At 34.2% G+C, this 21808-nt stretch overlaps 1 protein-coding gene across 2 annotated transcripts in view; it reads left to right on the top strand.

Moving 5' to 3' along the window:
* The window catches only part of LOC149946562 (neuronal calcium sensor 1-like), a 113207-nt gene that overhangs the window by 10932 nt on the left and 80467 nt on the right, over window positions 1-21808 (top strand). The window contains exon 2 of one of the 2 annotated variants that reach the window (XM_090171897.1): window positions 10181-10265. The exons of the other annotated variant lie outside the window; for it this stretch is intronic. The gene's annotated coding sequence lies outside the window, so the exon portion shown is untranslated. The remainder of the gene's footprint in view (window positions 1-10180; window positions 10266-21808) is intronic. 2 annotated transcript variants of the gene reach the window in all.

The raw sequence follows: 21808 nt of genomic DNA, 5'->3' as shown, positions 1-21808 counted from the left end.
TCAATTTTATCTTCACCATTCTCCAAGTGTTATCTTTTAGCGGTACTTGGAAAATTAGACTTTAGATTACAGCTAAATGAATTGTGTCCATAACTAGTGCTCGGAATTGTAATAATACCCAAAGCACCACCTTAGGCCCAAGTCATCTAGCGACTTATAATGCATTCAAACAGGTGGCCGGGTTACAATGCGTAGGAGGGTGGTAGCAAGCCCTTCATGCCAAGCGAGCCAACAGCTCCCTACACTAACTATTACCGTTAACCTACATATTAAACTAATGGTTATTTAAATAAATATTATTTAAATATTGCCGAGCTTATTTTATTCATGGATAAAAATTAATCGAATGCCGAACACTATCCATAACGAAATTCTCTTTCGTCTATACCCATGTTAAATTCAACCCAACAAATGTTTTCCTCTTTGAGGGATGAACTTGACTATCATTCGACTTTATTCTATCCCAGATTTCAGAGACTTTCCCGAGTTCTACAAAGAATTGGCAAAATTTCTTGTCAACGAATCTGATTGATGTTTGCGTTTCGTCACGTCATCACTTAAAGGAAGAAGTCTAGCACATCACTTAAATCTAAAACTCAACCATTCCGAGTTCTCTTTTAAAACGCATCTCCATATTTTAATGGTAAATTAAGATCATTAGAGGAGCGTCGCTCGTTAATTTTCCTTAATCAGCGATACGATGAACGAAAATGCTAGTGCCTCTGCCGTCCGAGTTAAAATTTATGCCGAGAGCGTTCATCTCGAAAATTACCTTGGACTGACGAATGGTTGTCCATTCAACCACATCCCGATAACGAAGACATAGGACAGCGCTGCCATCTTTAATTACCCCTTTCAGTTAACATAGAGACACAAGCGGGCAAGGCGAAACGTTTACTAATGACAGGACTTTTTTCCTTTAAGCAGACTCTTTTCAGTTTTGAAAGTCCAGCAGCTAACCGAAAAAGTTAATTTCATATGGCCATTCGCGAGTTTAATTTCATATATCTTTTATTTTACTTAAAAACAGTAAATTATTAAGAGCATTTTCTAATACATCGGCTTTATTTCAAGTTCAAGTTCCATTTATTTGTAATTTTAATAATATAAATTTATCAAGTTTTTAGAGGGCCAAGTCAAAGGCGACTTAAGTTAGTATTATCTAAGAATCATGTCGTCTCTAGTGACCCCGACACCGAAACGACAGAGTATCAGTCGAATCCGAATAATTTAATGGAATTTTTCTACGCGCTGCGACTGCTCCGAAAATCGAGAGCAGATTACGTTGGAGAGGTGCTTCGCCAGAGCAATTAATTTTCTGCTCCTTTTTGCTCCGAAGTCAGTGATGGAGCAATGGAATTGGGAGCTAGGTTTGATTAAAAATAAAAGTTTTGGTGAGAAAATGGAAGCTGTTAGGTAAGAAGAGTTTCAAATTATTTATGTTACATTATAGTAATTTGAAAATAGATGGATTTCATCGAAAAATAAAATAGTAGGTTTTAGGATATATTGTTATGAAACCTTGCTTGCCTTCATTAAATATTTAGTCTAAAGTTTTCCCCCGTACAACTGATCCTTAAAAGAACAAGTTTTTCATTGGGAAGTCGTTCTCCTATGCTCTCTAACGTAACGATGAAATTACTTGAGCCGAGCTGGAGTTGAGGGCATTTCCGGAGCAGGCCAAAGTAAAACGGTTTTTAAGGTGATGCGACTGATAGACGTTCTTAATTTTAAAAATTTAAGACCGGTGGAAATCTAAACTGTGGGACCCGTTGCGTAAGAGTTCGAAGGTAGATCAAGATACGTTGAAAATTTCATTCAAATCGGCGAACTTTTCTATATGCCTATGACGATGGTCTGAAATATTTATGAAAGGGCTTATCTTCGAATGGTTACAACCGTCATTAGTTTTCGTATGAACTATACGCGATACGCCAGCTAAATTCTTTGAGAAAAAGTAGGCTTGAAGGCCTCAAAAACCGTTATTACATTCAAACTTTTTACTTTTAAATGAAAATCGATATTTTAAATAATCTTGAAAGCTTTGCTCGAAACGATCATTTTTCACCGCGTTTTTAGCCTCTCGTCTCTCATCTTTCCCGCCTGCAAATTCCTGGACGCCTTCTGCCGCTTTTGTCTCGCAGATGGCGCTTCGAAGGCGAAACGTAACTTCTCGTATCAGTGGCGAGAGGGCGCGATGTATATTATTATACGGGAGGCTCTCAGACACTTCATTCTTTTCGGCAAGTAGGCTATATATTTGCTTGATAGCCTGCGTAACAGCCGAGCCGTTCGAATTTAAATTTCGTCTCAGAATGTATTTGAGCGATGAAGCTCCTTCCCGAGTTGAATGTTTAGGAAAAGTTTCCGGGGAAAGTAAATAGATGGCGGTTATTCGTTTGGGGGGAAAATCCTTTCTACAAAAGCGTCCTATCCGCATTGGGCATGTCTGCAACGGTTGGAAATACTCGAAAAATGAAATAGGTTTCAAGTTATCGTGATATTTGAGAAAGTGAGTGACTGAGATTTATAAACTTCAGCGAATTTATCGATTGAAAAGATACCGATGGATTAAAATTCGTGATCTGAGACTAACATAAAGATCCGAGGATCCTAAATCTTAATCTGACGGGATTGCGAATACCTTTTGAATCCTGTTCGATCCTAGCAAGGTGCTATTTCGAGCTGTTATTCCTAGGTATCAGGGTTGATTTTTGTTTAAATCGGATTTTTATTGATTTTAATTGATTTTATTGATTTTTTGCCTGTTTTTATTGTCAAATTGATAAATAATTTGACTGCAGTGATAACCTAAACTATAGTTTAAATTAACCTTTATTAAATTGAATTATTAATTAATTGCATTTTCTCTGAATTTAAATTTCTGAAGAACCTACTTTCGTTCATTTTCATCAATACATTGAAGTATAATACGTGATTTAAATCCATGATTTAAAACAATCCCTTGATTTAAATCACGATTTAAATTAGTGATTTAAATCACGATTTAAATTAGTGATTTAAATCACGATTTAAATTAGTGATTTAAATCAATTTGATTTAAATCAGAGAACCGTCTTAGGTATTAATATACTTTGTATATACTTCCATAATTGTGTCAGTTATTCAAAATATTTCCGATGTGTGTAGTGCCGTAGAATTAACGTAAATTGGTGAAAACTCGGTACAACTCCTTCAGCTTTTAATTTGTACGTTCTCTCCCTACTGGTAAATTAAGTTTTTCTACGAGTTCTTCGGTTTCCGCTTTCTATAAAAACGTGTTGAGGCTAACGGTAATAGTAAGTATGGGGAACTGCTGGTTCGCCTCGGCACAGCGCCATACAAGTGCTCTTTACGATGACGAGACCAAAGTTCACCGAAAGAGTGTGCTCTTTAACGAAATGCCTTGCAGGAAAAATGAAACATTAGGAAGATAGGTAACTGACGTAACGTATGTGGAACGTAATTATAAACTTATGGTAACACCTTAAGTATTCAAATACCGCCGAAAGATGGCGTAGCGATAGTTTGCTTCGCGAATTAACTTCGTGTCGTCTGTGCCACCCAATAGTTATTCCTTAGTCTTAGGAAATACTAAAACGTTACGGACCTAAGTCTTTCCAAAACGCGAACACTAGCAAGAAATAGAAAAACGGCATTAAACTACATAGTGAGTAAGCTCGATGGCGAGAAACCGCGCTGTCAGAAAGGCTCTGGCGTTTCCTTTTTCGACTGAGGTCGACACGAATAGCTGTAGCGTTTGTTCTTTGTCGTTTTTATGGTGGGCTTATAAGGCGATATTTTTGCTCTGGTTTCTCGACGATGGTCTGACGCGCAAAGCCAAGGATTCTAGATGTTAATGTCGCGGAAGAAGTCCCTGACTTCATATTCGATTTTAGTCATTTATGATAAATAATTTGGAATTCATTAAGAAACGCTTCGAAGCCAAAATAAACGTGAAATCGAGCCCAAATAATATTGTTCAAATGGAAAATTACGTCGCTAGCAGTCAATGCAGTAGGTTTTTGGTCGTCACTCTTCCGCTATTTCGATTTCAAAATCTCTAGACCTGTTATTGCGTCTTCACCAGTCCGATTGAAGGTCCAAGCCTAGCACGATCGAGTGTCTTTACAAAGGTTACTTTAGTTTTATCATAAGTAACATAATAACATTAAGTATGACAATTAACGAGATTTACAACCAAACTGATTTTCATAGTTATTGCGTAATCAAGATGTTTTCTCAGCACAGAGCCCTCTCTAGTGTCTTAAATATGCGAGACTTCTGCTAAGCCGAAATATCTGGTTTCCGATAGTTAGGCGGAATATTAGGCTAAAATGATAAAAATTAAAAAGTTTTTCTCGGCGCCACGAGCTCCGATATTAGGCTTAAATTTGTATCAAAAAGTAGTCATCCAAAACGCTATGTCGTGAGTCCAAGTCACAGCTTGAAGAGAATATCAGTGCCGAAAAAAGGTTCGGTTAGGAAATTAGCATTAAAGCAATAGGAAGTATCATACTTATTGTTATTATGTTACTTATGGTTTTATGTAAATAAAAATATTAACCATGGTCCCAACACAAAAGGTTTTTCGATCGCTACCGCAGCTGTGATCTCGTGCCAGCACTGGCGAACTACCAACCGGGTCCCTACTCTTGAACTTTAATAGATTCGCCCTGATCTTGCTCTAGCATTGTCTGGGCCCCCGTACATTTAGGCAAGTTTCCCGGTCCCTAAGCTTAAGCCAACTCGGCCTATTTTACATCAACCACTGTATGCGAGTCTCGAATGGTAACAGCGATTCACTCAAATACCAATTACAAATATAGATAACATTGGCAAATGATTTCTCGATAGTCCTTTAAATTGCGCCTCACTAGAATCCCAGTGATCGAGTCAGGAATGAGTTTCGAGTGATTGTCTATCGTTTGAGGCACGAATCCTTTGTGTAATTCTGTTACCCTACTTGAAACCTGCGCCGGAAAAATTACACCAGAAATGCGATCTTCCGTTATTTGATACAATAATAAATAAAACATCAACAATAGCTACTTACATATAATCCTTTTTAAAAGACTCGCATAGATTTCGCGCTACCTAATATATTAAAAATTTAGCCCATATAATCATATTCCCTATTTTGTAAAAGCATAGTATCCCTTTTTTAAAGTAGACTATTTATTGGTGAAATTTATTTTTTTGGTTAAATTTATTTTTAGTCAAATTTATTTTTTGGTCAAATTTATTTTTTTTCATTTAATTTTGATATCCTTGGGCTTTATTCAAAAACCCTTTGATTAATTCCCGAATATGTATCAGAATAAACCGTAACAGCTGTTGAACTATTTTCCCCCCTCAGGTTGTGACGTCACTATAGGTAGAGGCTTGCGCCGCCGCCGCCGCCGCCGATACAAAGAACGGCGCGCCGCCGTTTCTTTTTTTTTCTTTATACACTTTTTTTTGGTATATTAAGCTTGGTTTTCATTAACGCGAAAATAACTACATTTGAACACGACGTCGAACGTCCAATTTTGGTTTACGGATTTCGGTCGACGCCGAGTATAGCATTTTCACTTCGCGTCAATAGATTCCAGCATTGCTATCTTGGCTATAGAGAGAGTCACTAATATAACCAAGGCTTATCCACATTTTAATTATCTTTAAATTTAAATGTTGCTTGGTTTATCGATATGTTTTCTAAAATTTCATTATAATAATCAGTGGCGGACTGGGTCTAATATTTTTTGGTTGTTAGGAGACTAAGGGTTCCAGCTTTAACAACTATAACGCTACCATGTTTACGGAGGCCCACTTCATGAACGGTCCATGGGATCCACGCCGTCGGGCAGGTTACCTCTATGGCCAATCCGAGACTGATAATAATTTTTTACTTGAAATTCAATAAATTAAGCATTTGATATACTGCATTTTAGACGTCCAATAATCACAATCACATCATAATATCTTAAATTATATTTAAATGGAAAATAACATATCAAAATACCAATATGTATGTTCACCGTATGATATTATTCGTAACCCGGATTTATTTCTGATTGTAAGGCTCAGAGCGTCAGTGGCGTAGCCAGAATTCCGTCAAAAGGGGTCCAAGAATGTTAATATTAAGAGGGGTGTCGAGAAGGGGGTGTCAATTTATTATAGTCAAGGTAGGCCGAGGGGGTTGACATTGAACCCTCCTTGACTACGCCACTGCAGAGCGTTATCGTGGAGCACCACCAAAAGCCAATATCGAGCATTCAACCGAATTTCGACCCGGCATAACTGCGAAAAATTTTGGAGGTTGTTTGGCGTCAGGCCAGTGGTCTACCTCGGAAGGACCATGGACTAATTAATGTACTTCGCACAATACCACATTAAAACAAACGTTTTACAAATTAAGCCAGTCCCACGTGTTTTTCAGCTGCTGAGCTACAAATGTATTTTCCCTCCCCTTCATTCTTCCCCAGTTATCATTAGAGCGCACATTTAACAATCGCCCGAAGCAAATTTTCCGGGAACGTCCCTGTGCGAAGTACATAATTAGTCCATGGAAGGACTAGTACGAGTTGGTATTTGCCCTTGTCACGTATTTTTAAACTGTCGCTACAAGAAATAGCTCTAAAATTTATACAAATGCCGGCGTACGCCGCCGCCGCCAGTCATTTTGGCCACGCCGAATACGCCGCGGCCGTAGGCCTAAACGCCGGCGTAAGCCGCCGCCGCCGGTATAATTTGGGTCACACGCCGCCGCCGACCCACATCATATCGGCGCAGGCCTCTAACTATAGGTATCGGAAGGGTATAAAAGTGAACCTATCCACACATCGGAAATGAACGACTAATTTGGCATCTATAAAATTGCCCGGTTTTTATAAAGACACTCGCTGGAACTTGAACAGAACTACAAACCGCTGTCAGCTAGAAACGTTTCCGAGGATACGTGCGAACGCGGCTTAGAAATATCTAATCCCCATAACATTACATCGCGTCATTTAAATTAAGGGAATCTGTATAACAAATAAATGTCCTAATTTTTATAGCTATAGGGAGGTACTTGGTAAAATTGTTCTATCGCAAAGGGCGAGAATTTATGTAAAGAGAGTCAATATTTCAAATAAATGAGAGAGATTTGGGCCGTGCACGAGAATTACTTGAAGCGGATGACGTAAAATCAATTTACACTTGACATCCAAAAGATGTTTGGTTGACAACGATCTCGTAAATCTCTTCCAGTAAACACTAAACCGTCGGTGGAACAATCCTATTAAGTGCACACAGTGAATTATCTAAACTACGCCATATTAAAAGTTTAAATGTCATTAAATCATTGTATTTCCGGATATATCATATAATGAAAATAGGCCTAAATTAGTAGTATCTTAAGTAACGTAAAAGTCGTAAATAAAACGATAACTTTTACTAGCGATTTGTGGCCGAACCATAGCATCACGCACTTTAAACGTCTAATATTAAATTTCGGAATAGGATATTCACCGCTCTCAACCATAGAGTTGGCAAAATTACTACCGGGTTAGTTCAATGTGACAATGTCGATAAAGTGTAGCTGCTTTCCTGGTTACCCTAGTAGAATATAGCTGGCAACCAGCCTAACGAATCCTGCTAACGGTTTCGGTTGGAAAAAACGATTGTAGACTTTTTAATGTTTCCCGCCTGGTTTTGACTATGCGTTTTTAACGAAACCTTTTTTAACTGATAACGCATAGTTTTTTAAACCATGTATATATACCTAGCTCTCACTCAGTTAATCACCACTTTACGTTCTAATCATATTGTGGGTATAATGTATTCTTAGTTAAATATGTTGTTTTAAATAAACCAGTTTTTACCAGTACCATATGGTCTTTGGTCATCAATCGAACTTGCTGCTAAATGATGAAACTTCATCAGTTTCTTATAAAACTAAACGCTCAAGTAAGGGAATTAACAACGAATGATCTCGATTAACAAGATGAAACTGATCTTTAATGTAACAATAAAATATGATTACAATAGTTCTAATTATGGATGTAAGCCTAAACAACAACTACTAAATGGCAGTTGAGAGTTTATAATATCCAAAGGCTGGTGGGGATTTCTCGTCCATTACAAAGTAATTCAGGGCCGTAGCTAGCAAAAATTGCGCTCGGAGCCAGTGAAAATTTGGCGCCCCCAATAAGCTTAAATCGCTTATAGAAAAATGATATTTTGGCGCCCCTAGACCCTAACGTGCCAGTAGCCAGTGGCGCCCGCCTAGCTACGGCCCTGAAGTTATTCAAGCTTGCGAAGGCTTATGTTACATTTTTGTAGCCTAGATTGATAATTATCTCGTTATAATTAGGTAAACCTTGACTGTTTATTTCATTTTCTAAGGCAACGTTCCAAAACTAAGCTTTATATGTTCATTAATAGAAAAAACTTCCGACTATAATGGTCTCTTCTCACGTGATTCCCTCCTCACTCTGATACTGAACCCACTGATCGTGTAAAAATTTTCATTATAATAAAGTTGAATTAAATATGTTCTTGGTGTAAATTGAAGAGTAATAGAATATTGATCCGGCATAGGACATAACCTCGAGGTATTTGATTCTAAACATAAATACGCGGATCACTATTGACGATGGAATAACCGCTCCTATTTATAATACTTTCCGACTGAAGTTAATAATGAACGCATCCGGAAATGCAAATAGGAATTTAACGAAGACGATACACCTAATTCTCGAAACTGAAGGCAGGCGTCAACTATTAGTGAGACAATAACCCGTGCCTCCGAGAACACGATCTCTTACGAGAATCTAATTCGGCGCTTCACAAGCCCGGTGTCTGGAATAATTGATAGAGGACGCTTTAAATCCGGCCCCATTTCGCGCTGGAATAATAATTACATTACTTCTAATTAAACGCAAATTCGGATTCTCTGTGAACCTCTTTGAAGTGAGTTTAGCTATATTTATAAATACATTTATTACATACCATAAGCAATAAAACGTATGACAATAGGTCTGCCTATAAAGTAACTTGGCCATATATTTTTATTGTTTCTTTTACAAGTCTAAGAGCGCGTGATAGAGTCACAAAGAATTTCGGTTTTTCTAGTGCGCGTGCCAAACACTTTTATACTAATAAAGCTCCGTCTTGTGACGTAACAGCAACATGTTTTATTTCGTTGTTTTTGATCAATTTATTTCATAGTAACATGTATTAGCAAGAATTATGGGAACGGTGCAGTGACGTTTTTAAGAATCGCAAAATAGCGATCCTGTTAAAATTAACAGGAATCGCAAAACGTTTCTGCATCAGTCCCATCACCGCAGTTAGTGCCTTCTCGTTCCAAATACGCCCAGGACAAAATATACTGCGAAAAACGGTTCGCTAAGAATATTTGCATTAAAACTATATTTATTGTTATTATGTTAAATATGTTATACATATTTATACGTAATATAAGCACCGTCATATATATTATAGTAATAACAACAATAATATATTTTAACTAAAATAAAATAAAATACACGACTGATACTTCATGGTTTATACATATTTATTTAAAACTTCAAAATTTAATTTGTATAATAATATATTTTATTGTTCTCCAAAACAGTAAATAGGGGTAGCACCAACAAGTTGAAGAACATGCATTAGTTAAATTAGTTTAGATTAAGAATACAGCCAATGCTTTTTGTCCAAAAAAAGGTTAAAAGAAAAGGTTCCATGTACTAGCTCAATTAGATAATTTCGTTGATTTGGTATAGAGTTTATCCCGACTAAAAGGTCAGTTGGCATTATAAAGAATAATAAAATTGCTTCATTATCTGCATAATTGAGAAGTACAATTAAAACATATGACATTACAGGACATTACATGATATTGCATGACATTACAGGACATAGCATGATATTGCATGACATTGCATGATATTGCATGATAATACATGACATGATATTGCATGACATTGCATGACATGATATTGCATGATATTACATGATATTGCATGACATTGCTTGATATGATATTGCATGATATTACATGATATTGCATGACATTGCTTGATATGATATGGTATGGTATGATATTATACAATATTATAAAATATTGTATGATATTGTATGATATTATAGTAAATGATATTCTATAATACATCATATATGCACCGTCATATATATCTTTATATGTTAGGGAATATGTTCTATGTCATTTTCGTAGGATGGTATCCACGAGCGTATCAGTCGTAGACACGACGCGGAGAGCTGACTGAGACTCCGTAAGTCAAGCTCATTTCTATTTGTTTTCCTTAAACTCATAAAACGAGGCAGTCAAAATCAATATCTGTTGGTTAGGTGTGTTTGTTTCCTGCCGGGCCGTTTCGCGTCCACCAGGGAAGAATATGTCTCGCGTCTGTTTCTCGAAACGAGATATCTGGCCTGCATTCTTTATTCCATAGCCTACTATAACTTGTTTAGAAACAAAAGAACAGGGAAGGGGGGTAGCAACTCCGTAGGGGTGCCAAAGTAGCGCTTATAAAGGGCTACTTTGCTAGCGCTGTTCGATATATAAAGGCGAAAGGGATCTAGGCTCCGACGGGCTCGTGCAATCCTATTCCTTTTGGCTCAAAGCATTAACGTCATAAGTTTAAAAAGAACGTTTCTCCATAGACTGTATATTACGGGGGTGCTCTAATGAGCGATCTGCGCTAAATGACCCTCTCGACCTTCAAAATGGTGATCCGACTTTCAAGATTTTTATATTGGAAGATCTTATAATAAAAATGAACTACAATAATAAGAGTGATCTTGACTTTGAAAAATGGTGATCCCGACGTTTATAATTGCGATCTCAAGAATGGGAATCTTTGGCACCGCTGCTATATTACAAAAAGGGGACGAGAAGAATGACGGAATTTTATACCCCTCCCAGAGCACGTATATGTAGCTACTTTGAAAACGAGATCTTTTGAAGAGTCGCGTTAATTTGGGATAGAGACAGTGACGTTAATTATGAAATGGACCCTGGATTATTTGTCGTCCCCCTAGGGATATAAATTATCAACGGTGTCACACGAATCGAACAGGAATTACTTGCCCTCTTCGCAGCGCTTTGCAAATTTCTTTCAATAGACGTTGCCAAGAATATACGCATTGTAACCCGGCCAACTGAAATAATGGCTTTAAAAGTCGTCTGATGACTTAAGCCTCAGTTGCTGCCTTGGGTATTAGCCTAGCTGATTATTAATATTATTATTCAAAGTAATTTTAACAAATTGTGTAATGATAACCAAACCTTCCCCTTAAACCTGTATAATCAAAACCTCCACTCCTTTAAATCTAACATAATGGGCCGGCTAAAAGAAAGTAACGTTAAAACTTAACTTGTTTTTAAACTTTTAAATACTTATTGTTAAGTAAAATCTCTGACAAGCAAATGCAACACTTTTTGTGCAATTTCACTTTTATATCATTGTTTTTTTATATATATGGTTTTTTTTGTTTTTGTATTTTTTTTTCAATGTAACAATACATATTAATATAACAAACTAACTAACTCTGTATAAATTTTAAAAGTGTTGTACTAACAGGTTTTTATACAGAATAAAAAAAAGTTTGAATTGAATTGAATTGAATTATTATTATATTTATTTATGTTTAGACGATCCGCGAGAGGGGGCAGGAAAAACGTCAACGGCGTGATCTACATTTAAATACCAATGAAATACTAGGCCGAATTAATATTTGTAGGAGCTTAAACCGGCTGCACACATGAGACGCGAAGCAAACGACTCGACACTAAATTAGAAAAAATCCTAATTTCTCACACGCTTCGCTTTCTCATGCGCGAACTTGCTTTTTGAAAAGACGCATGCGTCCTCGCTTAAAATTCGCTTGAGAGCTTTATGGGTTAAGCGGGATGTACACATAAGGTTTGCAAGCAATCGCGAGCAAAATTTTCGCGCGAAAATCGCGAGGAGTCGCTCAGTTTCACGCAGCTATTATACACACATCATCAACTCGTCGTCGCTAAGAGGACAATTGCATGGATCTGAAATTTTGGTTAATACTACGAAGAAGAAAGATATTATTATCGATATAAAACTTTCGCAGACAGAAAAAAATTCAGACGTCGAAATGGGTTTGAGGAATTTTTCTAAGAAGATTACAACAAGGAGCTTATCATAATTTAGTAAATGGAATGAGGCCGGTAGACAAAGATGGTAAGCCTTTGCCGATTGATTTTCATTTAAAGTTTGTTTCATCTTCCTATTATTAATCCAAGGTTTCATATTATATTCTTCAATTTGTAGGCTATTTTAATTTTATGCGTATGACTCCCGAATCTTTTGATGGGCTGTTAAGACTGGTGGGACCTTTATTAACCAAGAACTATACTAATTGGAGAAAATGTATCCCAGCTTTTTACCATCATTTATTGTTATTGTAATTGACAGATTTGTGGTTTCTGGTGAATCCATGATTGACATTAGCTATCACTTTAGCATTTCGCATTCGACATTGTCAAAAATTGTACTGGTAACCAGTGAAGCTCTATGGAAAGTTTAATTGTCAGCGTATTTACCTGCTCCAAGTAGTGAAAGTTGGCCGAAAATTTAAAATGTTTTTTTGGGAAATTTGGAGTTTCCCGAATTGTATTGGGGCCATTATGGCAAACATTGCGTAATTCAAGCACCAGCAAATGGTGGATCATTGTTTTACAATTATAAAGGTACGCACAGTGTTGTTTTAATTTTAGTTTGTGACGCAAACTATTGTTTCATAGTGATGGTGGAGTGTTTGCCAATTCTCAGTTTGGAAAAGCTCTAGAAAATGGGAAACTCAATGTTCCCATTTACCATTTATCGGATCGCAATGATTAGAAATACCTAATATTTAAGTGGGTGATGAAGCTTATCCATTAAAGACTTATTTAATGAGGCCACTTCCTGGATGTTATTCAACATTTGAAAAAATGATTATAATTACAGACTTTCTTAAATTAATTTTAATGAGCAAAAACTTTTTATTTATTTAAAAAATTATAAAACGTTCAAAAATGGCATTAAAGATGAACATTTAAAAAATAGTATAGAAAAATAACATTCAAGTAATGTATAATATATACATTTATACAGTCAAAGATATTTAAATATTTTTATAGATAAACATGTATCAAAGTTAACTTCTTTATAACTCACATAAATTTCTTAATTTTACATCATTAACTATACATTGAATTTTGACAATACTACGAATTTTATCCTGTTCAGTCATATCTTTGAGCTCTGCAGCAATGTACGAAGCAAAAAGGTCTTTTTTATCAATTTTTCTTAGAGGAGTATTATTGTTTGGCTGCCATTGTTAGAACTATCTCATCTTCTTTAGTGAATTTATGAAGTAGTCTTCAGTATCTTTTCTCATGTTCCTTCCCGGAAGTATTTCCTCTTTTTCCGGAATTGCTCTCACTTTCGTCGCATTCCATGTTGGAATTAATTTTCTTCGAATTGACTACTTGAGGAGATGGGCTGCTTGATGAGCTTGGCGTAGTGACATTTCTGAGCTCATCATCACTCATATTTTTTTAACTTCACAGTCAGTTGTATCAAAATTAGCACCACCATCGTCCTCCTCAACAATTCTTTTAGCTTTTTTTCCAATTACCATAAAATGGCATTATTATCGCCTCCGTCTTCAATGGGGACATTCGCAACATATCTTTAAGAAATAATTTCAGTATTACATATGAAATCATCCATTAATTAAAAAAATTAGCTTATTTTTTGTGTTGGACATGGTCCCATAAAAAGGCCAATTTATCAAATAATGGCCAAGTTTTTAATTGGGATCCACTAGACTTTTTTATTTCCTTGACAAATGTGAGCTTCTTCAACTGAAAATATTCATGATAACATTATAAACAAAATAAGGCATTTACAAAAACAGTACTACTTAAATGTATGTATTACCTGATAAATTAGTTTCTTTCGCCACACAAACCCACGAGTTTTTTTAATCTCACGATGATGAAATAATTTGTGTTTCATATTATAGATGTGATCAAATTTATGGACACCATCAATTAATTTAGTTCTTTTTCCATTTTATAAGGCATGGTGAAAACTGTTTTGATCCGAACAAAAATTGAGCAAAGGCTAAAGAGATGGATGCTGGGGAAAATTTTGTTATGATCACGCGAATGAATACACACTTTCTATTTGCTAGCTCGTTAACGGCGCGAAAGGTTTGCGTGCAAAATTGATAATTTTGTTCAGCGCATTCGCGCGCGGGAAAATTTCGGCCGCGGTTACTTGCGAGCCTTATGTGTGCCTCCACCTTTACTCTTCGAGCGTGAGGGGGACTAAGAGCGACCAGGGGCGTATTTACCTATTATTACCTGTAAGGCGAAAGAGTCCGAGAGGCCCTGAAAATGAGAAGGCCAGAAAAGCGATATTTTTTGGAGGAACCAACGTAAAGATCTTTCTCTCTCCGGGACTAAAAAATAATACAAAGACACCAGTAGAGGCGCTACTAGTTTAGTTTATGTTATGCTTCCTCTTTTTGCTGTGGAATACGAAGCTAAGCCTATTCATTTTTCTAAGCTTAGCTTACACTCTTAAAAATAAAGGCGTTATAAAGGGGTTTAAGGGTGTTATAATGGTTTAAAAGGGGTGTGAAAATGGTGTATAGCCTCTTGTTAAGGAATGAAAAAGTCTCCAAAGGGTGTTATAAAGGAGTGAGATAGGCTTAAACACCATTATTACACCTTTTGTGGGAGTTACAATACACCCTTTAGGGAAAAAGTAAGGTGTTAAAAGAGAATATAATAGAGATGTTTTATCTTACAAAAAGGTGTTTAGGGACACCTTTAAAAGCGCCCTTGTAAAGGATTACCTCTACACCCTATATTACGAATATTGAAACAAATGGTATTAAAAGCACCTTTTAGGAAGGTATAGTTACTCTTTTTATACTGTTAAAAATGCCCTTTTGAAGATCGAAGTGACACCCATAAATGATTAAATTACACCATTTATGTTCTAATTAACACCTTTAAAGATCTGAAATAACACTTCTCGGGATCGAAATGAACACCGATTTGCCAAAGTGTTAATACGCCTTTTTAAGAGTTAAATCACACCTTTAATAGTGTAAATAAGCCCTTTTGTTACAGTAAAATCACACGTTTAAAAGTGTTAATACGCCTTTTTAAGAGTTTAATAGCACCTTTTAAGGTGTTAATAAGCCCTTTTGTTAGAGTTAAATAACACCTTTGAAAGTGTTACTACGCCCTTTATAAGAGTTAAATAGCATCTTTTAAGGTGTTAATAGGCCCTTTTGTTAGAGTTTAATAACACCTTTAAAAGTGTTATTACGCACCTTTTAAGAGTTAAATAGCATATTTAAAGGTGTTAATAGGCCCCTTTGTTAGAGGTAAATAACACCTTTAAAAGTGTTAATAATCCTTTTTAAGAATTAAATCACACCTTTAAACGTGTTAATACGCCCATTTGTAGAGTTAAATCACACATTTAATACTACACATTTAAGCACATCGCTAACTAGAGATTTTTCATAATTCTTTATTAACTAAAACATGGTGTAATTGTTTACCATTTTACACGGTTAGGTGTAGTTAATCCCAATAAGGGTTTTCCTAGAAAGATAACGTTTCTGTCAAAAATGGATTAAATGTCGAATAATTGCACAAATAACTATCTAGTCTTATAATGTGCATTTTCATTAACGCTTACCGTGCCAAAATGTTTAATTACGTGTTTAAAATAAATGTATTTTAATTTATATATATATTTTGTAAATATTAGTGAATAATTATCTGTTTTTAAATGTTATTGGAATTTCAATTTAACTTATTGTTTAATTTGCTTATTGGTTTAAGCGAATTAAAGAAGAAATAATGACCAATAAATATCATGTTTTTGATTGATAGTGACACCTATTATCACGTTAGTGTCAATTTTTGAGTTCTTGCTTGAAAATCTACAACGCCTGGGCCAATGAAATGATCCACAACCCCAAATTTGCCCATTGCGCAAAGCGTATCAACATCCGTGAATTCTATATAACAGAGCTGGTCCGAGATGGTCAGTCATTACGCCTCAAGTATAATATCTTCATCGAGGGTGATTAGTTAAATAAAATACGAAAAAAATATTTTTTCCTGCTTAAGCTATCAATTAGTTTTTTATACATATTTTTTCTCTCCGTCATTCGGTTTTTTAACCGATTTTATCTATCCGTCATTCGGTTTTTTAACAGATAAGAATACTTTTTTTACACGTTTGGTTTTCGGTATAAACCACCTTGGCATTATTGTTCGTTGTCGCAGTTTTATTTACGTCGTAAGTGTAGCGGGTTCCTTGTTGCGTTGCTTTAGTAATACTGAATTTAAAAACCGTCTCGATTACTTTGCCGTGCTGAAAACTTTAGCACTTTCTTCATTGAAAAACCACTTCTTCGAACTAGTTTAATTGAAACCATGTGAAATGAAAAATATATATTAATTTAAAAATGAATATCAATTTGTATTCAACTACACTAGTGTTTTGTATTTTCACTGTTTCTATTGGTAAAATAGTATTTATTAGAAACACAATTCCTTTAACAATCTTTCAAGGGTGTTTTTCAAACCAACAAAAGGTGTTATTGAACACTTTAATATGGCATACTAAAACCATTACAATTGTTAGTGAGCTATTATGTGCAATGTACTTTTTAAAAGGTCATTTAAGCCGATTTATAGGTTCATTTATTTATTAAAGGTGTGCTTTTACTCTGTAAGGGGCATATTTATACCTTTAAAACAGTGATTTTACTCCTTAAATGGGCATATTTAGAAAATCTAAAGGTGTGATTAAAGTCTTACCAGGTGCAACTAAGCTGTTTTAAAGTGTGCATTTACACCATTGAAAGTGTGATTGTACTCTTTAAAAAGGTGTTTTTACACCTCTGTAGGTATTATTTATCTCTTACCAAGTGAAATTTCTCTGTTTTAAAGTAAGCATTTACACCTTTAAAAGGGTGATTTTACTTTTTAAAAGAACCTAATTACACCTCTGTAGGTGCGATTCAACTCTTATCAGGTGCAATTTGTATCTTTTAAAATGCGCATCTACACCTTTTATATTGTGATTGTACACTTTAAAGGTGAGATGTAACTCTCACCAGGCGCAAATTACACCTTTTAGAGTGTAAATTTATTATTTAAAGGTGTTCTATAACTTTTTAAAAGGGTTTTGAACTCCTTCACGGGTTCGATTTTACCTTTTAATACGCGTATTGCCACCTTTGAAGTCATGATTTAATGCTTTAAGGTGCAAAATGACTCTTTAAAGGTGTATATTCTGCGGCCAAAAGGTATACATTGTAATTGTATATTTTTAAAGGTGTAGTTACTGCCGCAAAAGGGTGCAATTGCATACATTTAAAGGTGTAGTTTTTTTTGCAAACAGGAGTATTTTCGTTTAAAAAGGTGTACTTGGTATCCCGAAAGGGAGTACATTAATTATCTGGAAGGTGTCATATTTGTGGCGAAGAAAAAGGTGTTATGAAGCACCCGTTTTTTTAAGAGTGTAGGTTAGGTTAATGATCTAAAAGTGATTGATGACGCAAAAAAATGGTCTCAAAAATTATAAAATTCAGTAAGACTGTAGCTCGTAAACACAGTAAGGTGGAATGAACTACATTGAAAGAAGATTTTCAAAAAGGTTATTAATATTTGAAAAGACGTTTGCAACAATTGTTTAAAAAAGAAAATTCACAGTTTTGTATTGGATGCTAGAGGTTTGCTGAATGGTTAATTTTAGGCCGGTTTGTAATTAAAAATTTGTAGTTCAATGAAAGTAGAGTTCTACACTCTTAAAACAGTTGGGTTAAATATTTTGGGTTGTTTTAGTTTTAACCCAAAAATGGCTAAAATTGACTAGTTTTGGGTTATGGTTTTTCTTACATTTTGTTCTGGGTCAATAAAACTGGGTCGAAATGTCTAACCCAAAATCTTGGTTATTTTTTAAACACATTCTGGGTGGTTATTAACCAATTTTGGGTCACATGTTCTTACAACCCAAAATTGAGTTACAAAATTCGCGGGAAAATTAATTATGACGTCACTATCGTAACGATGCGTCAGTAAGTCGCGCGACGCCATATTTTTCGCGCGAAAGCAACGTTTTTTCGAGTGAGTGAATGTTGATTTTATTCTTTTTACCTTTTCAATTATACGGTGAAGATAATTAGTTTAACGACTTTATTGTGCAGCATCTTCATAATAAATATTTAGGGTAAAAGTCATCCATGAACAGGTCCATTCAAGGTTATTTCCCCAATAAGCCTAAACATGCATGCTTCAAAGTGTTAGGCTTAAGTGTTGCCAGAATAACAAAAAGTAGTAATAATAATAAATAGACCTTTGCACAATTGCAAAAGCAGATTGCGTTCTATAATATATGTTTAAGTAAACTATTACATATACCAAATGCGCCTAGATCGTGGAATTAGATGTATGGTCTTCTTAAAATTATTGAATATGATAATCTACCATAACCAAATTAACTTAAAAATCATAGATGAAATATATTATCCAACCATTGGGAAAAATTTAATTTTTGTAAGCTCAATAGCGAACGGGGCTGAATATCTGATGGTTTTGAAGAAAGTTGGAAGTACGCTGTAAAGTACACTATTTCGAAGAAAAAACACTACTTGGTAAATACAAAAATATTTCATACAATATTTCTTTGTTTATGACCTCTTTGCGATAAACTGCCCAAGTGGTCAAACACAAAGAGATTTATATCCAATCTAATTACTCATAGAATTAAAGAGAAAAAAACTTAATTGAAAGAGACTTAAACAGTTTTAAATTCACAATATATTTATTTATAACATCCAACGTTTCGGAGGAACTCTTCCACCTTCTTCAGGGATTTTTACAAGTCTGACGATATAATGGTAAAACTTCTAACTATTAAGCGCACAAATGTTTTTCGTCCCAAAGTTTTACCATTATATCGTCAGACTTGTAAAAATCCCTGAAGAGTTAGTAATATATTTATAAATAAAAATATTGTGAATTTAAAACCGTTTAAGTCTCTTTAATTTATTTACTCATACATATCAAAATTTGTATCTATTAAACCTGATACTTTGTATGTATAAATTAATTTTAAAATTTAATAGGTCTCTTAGAATATGAAGTTTAGTAAAAAAAATTCGCTTTCGCATAACCGAATTTACACCCATTGGGTTAATTAAAATATATTACTAACTCCAAGTCATTTTACCAGTTGTACCTTTTAAGTGGGAACATTCAAAGATGTTATTTCTACTACATAGCTTAATAGAAAAATAATCTTGATTGTAATATTTCAGTTGGTTAATGGCCTCTTTGCGATGAAACTGCCCAAATCATAAAACACAGTTTATGGGTAATTCCCACGCTAACACTTTTATAATTTTTTAAAAATCAAATCAGTACCATAGTATGGTACGGAATTGATTTTTAATAAATTTATAAAAGTTTTAGTGTCAGAAATATCCATAAAAGTGCTAGTCTGTGAAAGTTTCATAAATGTTTCGTAAATCCTGTTGATTTAACAAGGGATGAAGATCAAAAAACTCCTTTTTAAGAGCAAGATTTGACTAATTATATTATAAATAGCCACAATGAGTCTGAAATAGGTCAGAAATAGAGGTATGATAGAGAAATTATTTTTCAAAAACATTTATAAAAGTGTTATTGTGGGAAATATCCGTAAAAGTACCAAAACCTCAGTTACTTTTACAAGGGAAAGTAACTAAAAATCCTCATTTTTAAGAGCAGGATTTAACTAGTAATTTTACTAATAGTTAAAATCAGTTTGAAATTGGTCAGAAATATAGGTATGATATAGAAATTATTTATCAAAAACCTTTATAGAAGTGCTAGTCTGTGAAAGTTTCATAAATGTTTCGTAAAACCCGTTGATTTAACAAGGGATGAAGACCAAAACCTCCTTTTTATAAGCAGGATTTGTCTAATTATTTTATAAATACCCACAATGAGTCTGAAATAGGTCAGAAATAGAGGTATGGTACTGAATTTATTTAAAAAAAAATTATAAAGGTGTTAGTGTGGACAATATCCATGCAAGTACCAAAACCTCTGTTACTTTCACAAGGGTAAGAAATCAAAAATTGTCATTTTTAAGAGCAGGATTTAACTAATAATTTATTTAATAGCCACAATGAGTCTGAGATAGGTCAGAAATAAAGGTATGGTTTCAGTCTCATTGTTGCTATTTATAAAATAATTAGTTAAATCCTGCTCTTAAATATGATAATTTTTGGTCTTCATCCCTTGTTATACAACGGGTGATACGAAACATTTATGAAACTTTCACAGACTAGCACTTCTATAAATGTTTTTGAAAAATCATTTTTTATCATACCTATATTTCTGACCTATTTCAAATTTATTTTTACTATTTGTAAAATTATTAGTTAAATCCTGCTCTTAAAAATTAGGATTTTTGGTTACTTTCTATTGTAAAAGTTACTGAGGTTTTGGTACTTTTATGGATATTTCCCACACTAACACTTTTATAAATGTTTTTGAAAAATAATTTCTATATCATACCTCTATTTCTGACCTAATTCAGACTCATTGTTGCTATTTATAAAATAATTAGTCAAATCTTGCTCTCAAAAATTAGAATTTTTGGTTTCTTTCCTTTGTAAAAGTAACTGAGGTTTTGGTACTTGTTGCCCATTGTGAACATCAGTTTATTTATGAGATTTAACTTTTAAGTAATTAAATTAACGAAAATTACTAAATTTGTGAGACTGAACTTTCGTGAATCTAAGATGTATTCTGCCAAAATGTGTAATAATTATATTTTTCACATAAGTTGAACAACTTGTTAAAATTTTTCGTAATTATATAGTTTCATTTTTTTAATCCTAATTTCACTGAACTTTTAAATCTAGTCTTTCATTGTTATTTTTTAAGATAATATACTTTTATATAGCGAGGCTGAACTTTTTATAATTTGTGAAGCAAAAAGCAGTTTTAAGTCAAATTCCTTTTCATGTGGTTTATATGTTTTTTAAGTTTTGTAATAAACAATTTTTAATTTATTTTACCACAGTTTAATATTAGTATTTTTCTGACAGTTGTGGTAAAATACAGGTATCTTAAAAATTTGTAACATAATAGTTCTGTTGAGTTAAAATTTTAACTTAAAAAAACCAAAGAACAATATAATTTTTAAAATACAATAATGTCATAATTTAACTATTTACAACAACATTTTGAAAATAAAAAAATTTTCTAAGTGATTGAGTTTGGTATTTATTGATTGTATTCACAAAGGGTAGATGAACGGGCTAGGTTATACCTGCTTAGGCTAGAAAGGATTCTTTTAGGTGAATCAGAGATAGTTTTGCATCTTTTAGTAAGAATGTTACGAAGTTTCGGTATATATAAACTAAATGAGTGTATTTTTAAGCTAAATGTCAGTAAATACAGGTCCAGTATTATGACTATTTTATATATAGTCTGGAAACCAACTATATTTGTGTCCCTTTGTAACCCAAATATGGATTCCTTCAGAGTTTTGTTTTTTAAGGCAACCAAAATTGGGCTGTTATTGATGGGATATTAACCCAGTTATGGATTAAAATTAAAAAAAGACCTCAAATAGGACTATTATTGTAACCAATAATGGGTGGTTTGGGTAAATAAAAGCCGAATATGGGTTACTATTGCAACTAAAAATGGGGTGTTTCAGTTTAAAAAAGAGCCCAAATTGGGTTATTATTG

Source organism: Leiobunum rupestre, chromosome 4, assembly GCF_980474605.1.
Source record: "Leiobunum rupestre chromosome 4, qqLeiRupe1.1.hap1, whole genome shotgun sequence".
Lineage (NCBI taxonomy): Eukaryota > Metazoa > Arthropoda > Arachnida > Opiliones > Sclerosomatidae > Leiobunum > Leiobunum rupestre.
The sequence above is the reverse complement of the archived record's forward strand: the minus strand, read 5'-3'. Positions and strand labels throughout refer to the sequence as shown.